Source organism: Oncorhynchus mykiss, chromosome 14 (assembly GCF_013265735.2).
Source record: "Oncorhynchus mykiss isolate Arlee chromosome 14, USDA_OmykA_1.1, whole genome shotgun sequence".
Lineage (NCBI taxonomy): Eukaryota > Metazoa > Chordata > Actinopteri > Salmoniformes > Salmonidae > Oncorhynchus > Oncorhynchus mykiss.
This window is the reverse complement of record NC_048578.1, coordinates 24,840,316-24,852,078: the sequence shown is the minus strand read 5'-3', so window position 1 is coordinate 24,852,078 and position 11,763 is coordinate 24,840,316. Positions and strand designations below refer to the sequence as shown.

The following is an 11,763-nucleotide window of genomic DNA, read 5'->3' as shown; positions in this document are numbered from 1 at the left end:
TAAAGTATTATGATTGCTGTGAGGGTAGTTTCCAAATGGTCAACGATAAGTGTCTCTTTCCCTCTCTCTACCCCTCCCTCTCTCTACCCCTCCCTCTCTCTACCCCTCCCTCTTTTGGCAAAAAGCCGTCATATTTTGTCAGACCACTAGGGACCGTTGTCTCATGTAGAGGGTGTATGTTTATTCTGTGTTATTACTTAGTTAGCTAGAAAATAAATAATTAATGCTGTATAGTACAAAATTATGAGCAAGGCTGTGGTTTTTGCAGATCCAAGAAGGTTACGACTCGTCAGAATGATGATATGATAAGAGATTGTGATTAATAAGTTGACTGCTTTATGGATGTTATACTGTAGGTAAAGACCTTATACAGTCGTGGCCAAAAGTTTTGAGAATGACCCAAATATTAATTTTCACAAAGTCTGCTGCTTCAGTGTCTTTAGATATTTTTGTCAGATGTTACTATGGAATACTGAAGTATAATTACAAGCATTTCTTAAGTGTCAAAGGCTTTTATTGACAACTACATGAAGTTGATGCAAAGAGACAATATTTCAGTGTTGACCCTTCTTTTTCAAGACCTCTGTAATCCACACTGGCATGCTGTCAATTAACTTCTGGGCCACATCCTAACGATGGTAGCCCATTCTTGCATAATCAATGCTTGGAGTTTGTCAGAATTTGTGGGTTTTTGTTTGTCCACCCGATTGACCACAAGTTCTCAATGGGATTAAGGTCTGGGGAGTTTCCTGGCCATGGACCCAAAATATTGATGTTTTGTTCCCTGAGCCACTTAGTAATCACTTTTGCCTTATGGCAAGGTGCTCCATCATGCTGGAAAAGGCATTGTTCATGGGAGAAGTACCTATCTTTATTCATGGCTGTGTTGTTAGGCAAAATTGTGAGTGAGCCCACTCCCTTGGCTGAGAAGCAACCCCACACATGAATGGTCTCAGGATGCTTTACTGTTGGCATGACACAGGACTGATGGTAGCGCTCACCTTGTCTTCTCCAGACAAGCTTTTTTCCGGATGCCCCAAACAATCGGAAAGGGGATTCATCCGAAAAAATGACTTTACCCCAGTCCTCAGCAGTCCAAACCCTGTACCTTTTGCAGAATATCAGTCTGTCCATTATGTTTTTCCTGGAGAGAAGTGGCTTCTTTGCTGCACCAGGCCATCCTCCAAAAGTCTTGTTCACAACAATTTAACCGCTCTCCTTGAAGTTCTTGATGATCTGATAAATGGTTTATTTAGGTACAATCTTACTGGCAGCAATATCCCTGCCTGTGAAGCCCCAGTTGTGCAAAGCAATGATGACGGCACGCGTTTCCATGCAGATAACCATGTTTGACAGAGGAAGAACAATGATTCCAAGCACCACCCTCCTTTTGAAGCTTCCAGTCTGTTATTCAAACTCAATCATCATGACAGAGTGATCTCCAGCCTTGTCCTCGTCAACACTCACATCTGTGTTAACGAGAGAATCACTGACATGATGTCAGCTGGTCCTTTTGTGGCAGGGCTGAAATGCAGTGGAAATGTTTTTTGGAGATTCAGTTAATTTGCATGGCAAAGAGGGACTTTGCAATTAATTGCAAATTACCCGATCCCGCTTCGTAACATTTTGGAGTATATGCAAATTGCCATCATACAAACTGAGACAGCAGACTTTGTGAAAATTTATATTTGTGTCATTCTCAAAACCTTTGGCCACGACTGTAGAGTTTAATTCGGGAGATGGTAACTCTTTAAACAACTTCTTCCGTGGTGCCCCAAATCCTCATAAGTTAATTGTTACATGATTGATCTAATTGGGTAACAACTAAGGATACGCCCCTTTTCTTCAATTTTCGCCTAAAATGACACACCCAAATCGAACTGCCTGTAGCTCAGGCCCTGAAGCAAGGATTTGCATTTTCTTGGTAGCATTTAAAAGGAAACACTTTGTGGAAATGTGATTGGAATGTAGGAGAATATAACACATTAGATCTGGAAAAAGATAATACAATGAAAAAAAAGGCCAAAATGTATGATTCCATCCCAGGTGCAATTTATATTTTGGCCACTAGATGGCACCAATGTATGTGCAACGTTTTAGACTGACCCAATGAACCATTGCATTTCTGTTCAAAATGTTTTATCAAGACTGCCCAAATGTGCCTAATTTCATGTTCAAAACTGTGCACTCTCCTAAAACAATAGCATGGCATTCTTTCACTGTAATAGCTACTGTAAATTGGCCAGTGCAGTTAGATTAATAAACATTTAAGCTTTCTGGCCATATCAGATATGTCTATGTCCTGGGAAATGTTCTTGTTTTTTATTTATTTCACCTTTATTTAACCAGGTAGGCTAGTTGAGAACACGTTCTCATTTGCAACTGCGACCTGGCCAAGATAAAGCAAAGCAGTGTGACACAGACAACAACACAGAGTTACACATGGAGTAAACAATAAACAAGCCAATAACACAGTAAACAAGTAATTGACACAGTAGAAAAAAGAAAGTCTATATATATAGTGTGTGCAAAAGGCATGAGGAGGTAAGCAATAAATAGGCCATAGGAGCGAATAATTACAATTTAGCAGATTAACACTGGAGTGATAAATGAGCAGATGATTATGTGCAAGTAGAGATACTGGTTTGGAAAAGACCAGAAAAGTAAATAAAACAAAAACAGTATGGGGATGAGGTAGGTAGATTGGGTGAGCTATTTACAGATGGACTATGTGCAGCTGCAGCGATCGGTTAGCTGCTCAGATAGTTGATGTTTAAAGTTGGTGAGGGAAATAAAAGTCTCCAACTTCAGTGATTTTTGCTGGTGTGCGGGTACAGCGGAGGTAAGCCCAGGCACTGAGTGATGATAAGAGAGGTTGTATCTCTGGATAAGCTGGTTATAATGGGTGAGGTCACCGCATGTGTGGGAGGTGGGACAAAGGAGGTATCAGAGGTATAATGAGTGGAACTAGGGGCTCCATTGTAAACTAAAACAATGATAACTAACCTAAACAACAGTATAGAAGGCATATTAACATATGAGAGAGACATACAGCGAGGCATAAAGTAATTTTGGAGAGCTAGCTAAGACAACAATGGGTGAGACAGCAGCTAATCAGTTAAAACAGGTAAAATGGCGATGAATGGGCAGAGAGGGACGGTTAACTACACACAGAGCCTGAGTTTGACCTAAAACAGGTAAAATGGCGATGAATGGGCAGAAAGGGTCAGTTAACTACACACAGAGCCTGAGTTTGCGGCTGGGGCCGGCAGATTAAAATATATATACATTTATATATAAATTAATCAATAAAATAAATAAACAGAATGGAGTACCGTGATTAATGGACAGTCCAGCGGGCATCAGCTATGTAACCAAGTGATCATAGGGTCCAGGGGGCAGCAATAGATGGAACAGGGAAGCCGCAGAGTATTCGCTACTACGCTAGCACGCGGCCGACACAGTTAAAGTTAATAGCCCGGGGATAGTAGAAGCGTCTGCTCCGACGTCCGAAGCAGGCCGGTTGAAGGCACAGCGGATGGAGTATTCGTATTCAGACCTGTTTTGGTGCGGCGGCTGGGCGCCGTGTCAACTAAGGACCCAAGCCAGATGGCGAAAGAGGTATTGTAGTTGTAGCAATTTAGTTTTCTATTCGGGAGATGCGCCTGGATCACGGCTAACCGGTGCTAGCTTCGGGGCAGGGGCGTTAGCCACTATAGCCACCCGGTAGCAGCGGTGATCCAGTGCCAAGGTCCAGAGCTTGCGGCGAGGATCCGGTGGAGTAGTGTGTTATAGCTATGTTTGGGTGGAGTCCGGGTGAACAACTGAGTAGGCCGGGAGGTGGGCCTCAGGGATAGCTTCGGTACTGGGTAACTCAGTGGGTGCTAGCGAGCTGTGAAGATCAGGAGATTACGACAGGGATTACGGCAGGAATACGACGTTGTAGTAGAGAGACAGTCCGTTACTGGTAGGCTGGCAAGTACTATTATCCAAGCAAAAAGGGCTGGTACCTGTGCAGAAGGTAAAGGCCACTAGCAGTGGCTAACAATGACTAAATAGCTTGTAGCTAATTAGCTGGTTAGCTTCTGATGGCTAGGTGGTTCTTGCTGTAAGGTCTAGAAATTAAAAATAATAGCGGTTCCGTATCACATTGGGTGAGGCAGGTTACCGGAAGGTATAATTTAATTTAAATGGAGAAGAGATTGAAAATAAAATTGAAACATATACAAAAAAATACGAAAAATATACAAAAGTACACGAGAGGACGAACGTCTGCACTGCTACGCCATGTTGGAAGAAGGACTTACTTGTTACTTACAACTTGTTACTTATAACCTCATGCTAATCGCATTAGCCCATGTTAGCTCAACAGTCATCAGATTAATGAAAGTAAAGTCACGACATCACCTTTTGAAGTTATACAGTATTTGTTTACAATAACATTGTTTAGAAACAAAGAGTAAAACAAGCTCATGTGATATCAAAAAGCTACAGTATTTTATTTAAGAGTAATTTTCTATTAACTTGAACTTAACTTGAATTGAATTTAATTAACTTGAATTGAATCTCAGACTGTCACCTTTAACACAATGCACTCTCCTACATGAGCCACCATGATTTGAAAATAACAACTTATATAATAATATAACAATATAACAATATAATATTCAGACACTACCAATGTCCATTCCTTTGCCAAACAGTGGAAAAGTTAAACATTTCCTGTTCCATTTCCAACCAATAAGCAGTGTAATCAAAAGACTGGTGATATGTATCTGGGACGATAGTTCTATAATGCTTCTCTTACTGTAATCTGTTGTCTGAATGCTTTTGGCTTACTAATTGATACCATACTTATGTCATATATCTCTGTTTGACCATAATGCCTTTTGCATGGTTTACTAGGTCAACCTCTTTGAGGAGTAACCCACCCATCCTAGTTTGCCTCTCCTCAGTAAGATCTTAGCATAATCTCCAATGTAAAGTGACTTCATAAAGTTAAATGATTACCTTAGAGATATTATACAAAAAGAGGAATTTACAAAATAGTATTAAAATGCTTCTTATGACTTGAATCATGAATAAAATGGTTTAATCAACAAATTGACGATGACGGACAGTAAGAATTTGACCTCTTGTCAAATGAATAACAAACAAAAGACACTATTCTAGAAATATTCAGTGATATACAATTCTAATGATAATACCACGACATTCATTTATAGTTATAATTTGATGCGTGTTAATGAAGGAACAAAAATGATTTAGCACATATAAACCCCATACGATAAGGTTCCATTCAACCTTTTGCTTAATGTTACCAACATATACATAGATATTTAAAGATGAAGTCCCTCCTGCTACCAGTTGACATCAGCTAGCTCAGAGTAAGTGGAACACTATTTGAGCAGAAAAAATGGTTGTAATTCCATTGTGTATGGTATTGTATTGGGAAATTGTATCTTATATTTGTAAAATTTCATACAAGAGCAATGTCCTGAGATTTTCTTAACCAAAACTCTTACATTTTGTCTAAATGGAGACGCTTGACTGAGATCATTTAGTCTATGCTGTATCTGAAACAGTTCAATCCCAGTCTGAGTATCTGACATCAGAGTACACACTCTCCTGTGGTGTCTCTCTTCTTTCTTCCTCTTTTAGTTTTCCTCTTAGAGAAATGCAATGCAGCATAATTTAACAAATCTGTGTTTGGCACCTAAGGAATAGAGTACAGTAAATAATGAATATTGTACACAATAACAGAAAAATCAAAATAATAACATCATATGTTCAAGGGAAATGTGCATTCAGAGGCTAGGATTCAATTTAAAGTACAGGGCCCTGGACCGCTGACAATGCAGCTTTTTTGTGAAGCGTGATTTAACACAGATCTAACGTGGATCATATTTTAATGTCATGTTTTTTTCCTACTTGTTAATTAATGAAAGGCTTTGGCTATGCAAAACCAAAGTTTTAATAAAACAAAACATTTCTAAAGTATTTACGTTTTAATGACCAATACCTAAAAATATATTTTCAGCGTGTTGACATTGTTCAATATAATATTTGAAGTTACACTACAGATTTCTTGACAATACATAAGCTAGTGAATATGAAAGTAATTTAACATTTTAAGACAAACATCTAAAATATAAAAAAATTAAAAAATATCAACCACTTTTTGGATCAACTGAGAGTTGGCTAAATAATAGAGGCAGGTTAAAATTAACAACATATTTAAATACAGGTTTTCTTTATGACAAACAACAGTGCCGCAATATCTCATGAGTTTCTGCTGTACTTAGTGATTTATTCACAAATTGTTCACATACACACTAATATACACACTCCTGTAACAGGCAATGTAACTCTTGTTTTCACACATAGGATAATATAGATGTTACATACCTGACCACTTGACTGCTCTGATGAGAGGTTATCATCATGGTGAATATGCTGAGAGACACTTGCTGTATCAACAGATAGAAACCCAAGCATGAAAATGGAGATTAAATATACAGTATAACATTAAGCACTCAATCAGAACATAAAGTGATATTTTACTTTTAAATGAACATAGCTAACACATTTGACACAAAACAATGTATATGCATGTATAAAATGACTTACCTTTACAATGATCACATGTTTGTCTCTTGTTTTTGGTACAAGAAAGAATAAAAATGACAATCACACACACAGCCACTGCTGCTCCCAAGCTGAGGATAATGGGATCCACTGTGCTTCCTTGTACAAAAATAGATTTAACAAGCTTTTTTGATTGATGTTAAGCTTGCATAGTTGATAACACAATTTATTTTGCTTTGACCCATTTAAACTAAATAATGGTATCTACAAAATACGCTTGAATGTTTGCATAAAGATTTTCAAGAGAAATGTATTTTTTCAATTTAACAAGAAGTTGTACCTTTAATGGTGTTAAGTTTGGTTCCGTCGCCAAACAGGATCTCCCCACATGTGACCACAGCACAGTAGTAAGTCCCAGCATCAGAGAGACTGAGGTTGTTCTTGGAGAAGCTGTAGACACAGCTTTTTGTAGGAGAGGGAGTCTCAGGGCTCTTCTCACACTCATCACTCCTGTTTTCAGGGGTGTAAATTACTCCTGGATGGGATTCTCCTGATCCAGCTCTGAACCAGTACACCCTGTGTAGTCCTGCACAGGTCTCAGAGAGTACTGTACACTGTAGAGTCACAGAGTCTCCTGGATGGACTGGGTCAGACACTGGCTGTTGTTCTACAGTCTGGTAGTGTGACCTCTTCTGACTGACACCTAATTGATGTTGTTTTTATGGAAGAAATGTACGTGTCACGTGAATACACACTTATTGCAGTTTGGCTTTTTAGAATCATATGTATGCAACACACACAGCATCAATAACTATGGATAACTTAACAAAACTGTTGTGATAAACATTGAGATAAATCATATTTCTGAAATAAATTACCTTTTACAGACAAAAATGTTCCATTTCTAAACTTAATTTCATACACTGTTCCTATTCCACAGAAGTATGCTGCCTCATCTGATCTGCTGATATTGTTGATGATGAGAAGATATCCAACTTTTACTTTCTCCATTGTGAAACGTATGTTGTTAAACTCCCCATTAAGAACAAAATGTGCAGATTTTTTCTTTTCCACAGTTGCCACAACTTGGGGCATTTGACCAGCAGTTTGCTTGTACCAGTACAGCCATTGGAAATAATCAATTGTCTCTGAGAAAAAACATGGAAGAGATACAGACTCTCCGAGCTGAGCTGTGGTCAGTGGAATCTGCAGAGGAACTTCTTCAGAGTGAATCAAGACTACACAAAAATAGAATGAAATCAGTTTGTCAGCTATGTTATCCATTCCATCAAACAATGAAGAAAAATATATACAAAGTTGAAATCGGAAGTTTACATACACTTAGGTTGAAGTCATTAAAACGAGTTTTTCAATCACCCCACAAGTTTCTTGTTAACAAACTATAGTTTGGCAAGTCGGTTAGGACATCTACGTTGTGCATGACACAAGTAATGTTTCCAACAATTGTTTACAGACAGATTATTTCACTTATAATTCACTGTTTCACAATTCCAGTGGGTCAGAAGTTTACATACACTAAATTGACTGTGCCTTTAAACAGCTTGGAAAATTCCAGAAAATGATGTCATGGCTTTAGAAGCTTCTGATCACATAATTGACATAATTTGAGTCAGTTGGAAGTGTACCTCTGGATGTATTTCAAGGTCTACCTTCAAACTCAATGTCTCTTTGCTAGACATCATGGGAAATTTGCCAAGACCTCAGAAAAAAATTGTAGACCTCCACAAGTCTGGCTGATCCTTGAGAGCAATTTCCAAATGCCTGAAGACACTATGTTCATCTTTGCAAACAGAAGTATGCATGTATAAACACCATGGGACCATGCAGCCATCATAGCGCTCAGGAAGAAGAGGTGTTCTGTCTGCTAGAGATGAACGTACTTTGGTGAAAAAATGCAAATCAATCCTAGAACAACAGCAAAGGACCTTGTGAAGATGCTGGAGAAAACGGGTACAAAAGTATCTGTATCCACCGTAAAATGAGTCCTATATCGACATAACCTGAAAGGCCGCTCAGCAAGGAAGAAGCCGCTGCTCCAAACCGCCGTAAAAAAGCCAGACTACAGTTTGCAACTGCACATGAGGACAAAGATTTTACTTTTTGGAGAAATATCACCTGGTCTGATTAAACAAAAATAAAACTGTCTTGCTATAATGTCCATCGTTACCTCAATCCTATAGAACATTTATGGGCAGAACTGAAAAAGTGTGTGCGAGCAAGGAGGCCTACAAACCTGACTCAGTTACACCAGCTTTGTCAGGAGGAATGGGCCAAAATTCCCCCAACATATTGTGGGAAGCTTGTGGAAGGCTACCCAAAACATTTGAACCAAGTTAAACAATTTAAAGACAATGCTACCAAATACTAATTGAGTGTATGTAAACTTCTGACCCACTGGGAATGTGATGAAAGAAATACAAGCTGAAATAAATCACTCTACTATCATTCTGACATTTCACATTCTTCAAATAAAATGATGATCCTAACTGACCTAAGACAGGAATTTTTACTTGGATTAAATATCAGGAATTGTGAAAAACTGAGTTTAAATGTAATTGGCTAAGGTGTATGTAAACCTCTGACTTCAGCTGTATGTGTGTGTGTGTATATATATATATATATATATATATATATATATATATATATATATATATATATGATATAAATGACAATTACTGTCATTAATTTTTTGCACTTGAATTTCCCACAAATATATTGCCATCTTAATTGCATCATATTGAATCTGAAGACATAACTTTTCAATCAGACATCATTATATGATCAGTTTTAAATGTTTCTCTCCAGTAAGACAGTACAGTATGGAACCGTTGGTTAAACTGGTACTTACAGATTTGACTGACTAACATCCAAACAAGGTTGATTCTGATCATCTTGATGTGTTGTAACAACAGTTGGTCTACAGTCCCCAAATGAAATTACTGGTGAGAGCAGACATGTAGGCATACATGTAGGCTGATTTGAATTCTAAGAATTACCTGATTGGTTGGAAAAAACTAAAGTTCAACATTTCCTGTTCCATTTCCAACCAATAAGCAGTTAGCGTAATCAGAAGACCAGCGATAACGCTTCTCTTACTTTAATCTGTTGGCTGAATGGTTTAGGCTTACTAATTGATACCATACTTATGTCATATGTCATTTTGATCATAATGCCTTTTGCATGGTTTGCTTGGCCTACCTATATGAGGAGAAGCCCACTCATCTTAGTTTGCCTCTCCTCAGTAAGATCTTAGCATAATCTCCTATGTAAATTAACTTCATAAAGTTACATTATTGTGTTTAAGAGATATTATACAAAATATGAATTTATTTGATGCCATAAAAGTTTTTTAATTTAAACATTTTTTAATTTCACCTTTATTTAACCAGTTAGGCCAGTTGAGAACAAGTTCTCATTTGCAAATATGACCTGGCCAAGATAAAGCAAAGCAGTGCGACAAAAAACAACACAGTTACACATAAACAAACGTACAGTCAATAACACAATATAAATATCTATGTACTGTGTAGAAGAGTAGGGAGGTAAGGCAATAAAAAGGCTTTTGTGTTGAAATAATTAAAATGTACCATTAACACTGGAGTGATAGATGTACAGATGACGATGTGCAAGTAGAGATACTGGGGTGCAAAAGTGCAAGAAGATAAGTAACAAAATGGGGATGAAGTAGTTGGGTATGCCATTTACAGATTGGCAGTGTACAGGTACAGTGATCGGCAAGCTGCTCTGACAGCTTATGCTTAAAGTTAGAGGGACAGAAGACTCCAGTTTCAGTGATTTTTTTTGCAATCCGTTCCATTCAGTAAAGAACTGGAAGGAAAGTCGGCCAAAATAAATGGTGGCTTTGGGGGTGACCAGTGAAACATACCAGCTGTAGTGTGTTGCTATGGTGACCAGTGAGCTGAGATAAGGCGGGGCTTTACCTAGCATAGGCTTAGAGATGACCTGGAGCCAGTGGGTTTGGCAACGAATATGCAATGAGCCAATCAGAGCATACAGTTTGCAGTGGTGGGTAGTATACGGGGCTTTGGTGACAAAACAGATGTCACTGTGATAGACTGCATCCAGTTTGCTGAGTAAAGTGTTGGAGGCTATTTTGTAAATGACATAACCGAAGTCAAGGATCGGTAGCATAGTAAGTTTTACGAGGGTATGTTTGGCAGCATGAGGGAATTCTTATGATCTGAATCATGAACAATTTGTTTTATTTAAACTTCAAGAACAAACCGAAGACACTATACTGGAAATATTCAGTGATATCAAATTATAAAGATAATACTTTAACATTTATTTATTGCTATAATTAGATGTGTGATAATGTATGGAACAAAAATAATGTTGCACATATCAACCCCATATACTATGGTTCCATTCAACATTTTACACAATGTTACCAATATGTACACTATATTTATGAACGTATGTGGACACCCCTTCAAATTAGTGGATTTGGCTATTTCAGCCACACCCCGTTGCTGACAGGTGTATAATATCGAGCACACAGCCATGCATAGACAAACATTGGCAGTAGAATGGCCTTACTGAAGAGCTCAGTGACTTTCAAAGTGGCACCGTCATTGGATGCCACCTTCCAACAAGTCAGTTAGTCAAGTTTCTGCCCTGCCAGAGCTGCCACGGTCAAGTGCAATTGCTGTTATTGTGAAGTGGAAACTTGTAGGAGCAACAACGGCTCAGCCTGCAAAGTGGAAGGTCACTGAACAGGAATACCGAATGCTGAAAAGCATACAAATTGTCTGTGCTTGTTTGCAACACTCACTACCGAGTTCCAAACTGCCTCTGGAAGAAATGTCAGCACAAGAACTGTTCGTCGGGAGCTTAATGAAATGGGCTTCTATGGCTGAGAAGCCATAGAAACCTAAGATCACCATGGGCAATATCAAGCCTCGGCTAGAGTGGTGTAAAGCTTGCCACCGTTGGACTCTAGAGCAGTGTAAACACATTCTCTGGAGTGATGAATCACACTTTACCATATTGATGTCAGACGGACTAATCTGAGTTTGGCAGATGCCAGGAGAACGCTAACTGCCCCAATGCATACTGTCAAGTGTAAAGTTTGGTGGAGGACAAGTAATGGTCTTGGGTTGTTTTTCATGGTACTCACTTGGCCCCTTAGTT

The 11,763-nt window shown here is 38.5% G+C and overlaps 1 long non-coding RNA gene across 1 annotated transcript; it reads right to left on the bottom strand.

Moving 5' to 3' along the window:
- Window positions 1–4,761: 4,761 nt before the first annotated feature.
- LOC110487757 lies at window positions 4,762–6,760 on the bottom strand. The gene is made up of 3 exons (XR_005036030.1): window positions 6,631–6,760; window positions 6,409–6,470; window positions 4,762–5,716 (listed from the first exon to the last, which is right to left on the bottom strand). It is a non-coding gene; the product is annotated as an uncharacterized LOC110487757 (long non-coding RNA).
- Between the last annotated feature and the right edge of the window lie 5,003 nt (window positions 6,761–11,763).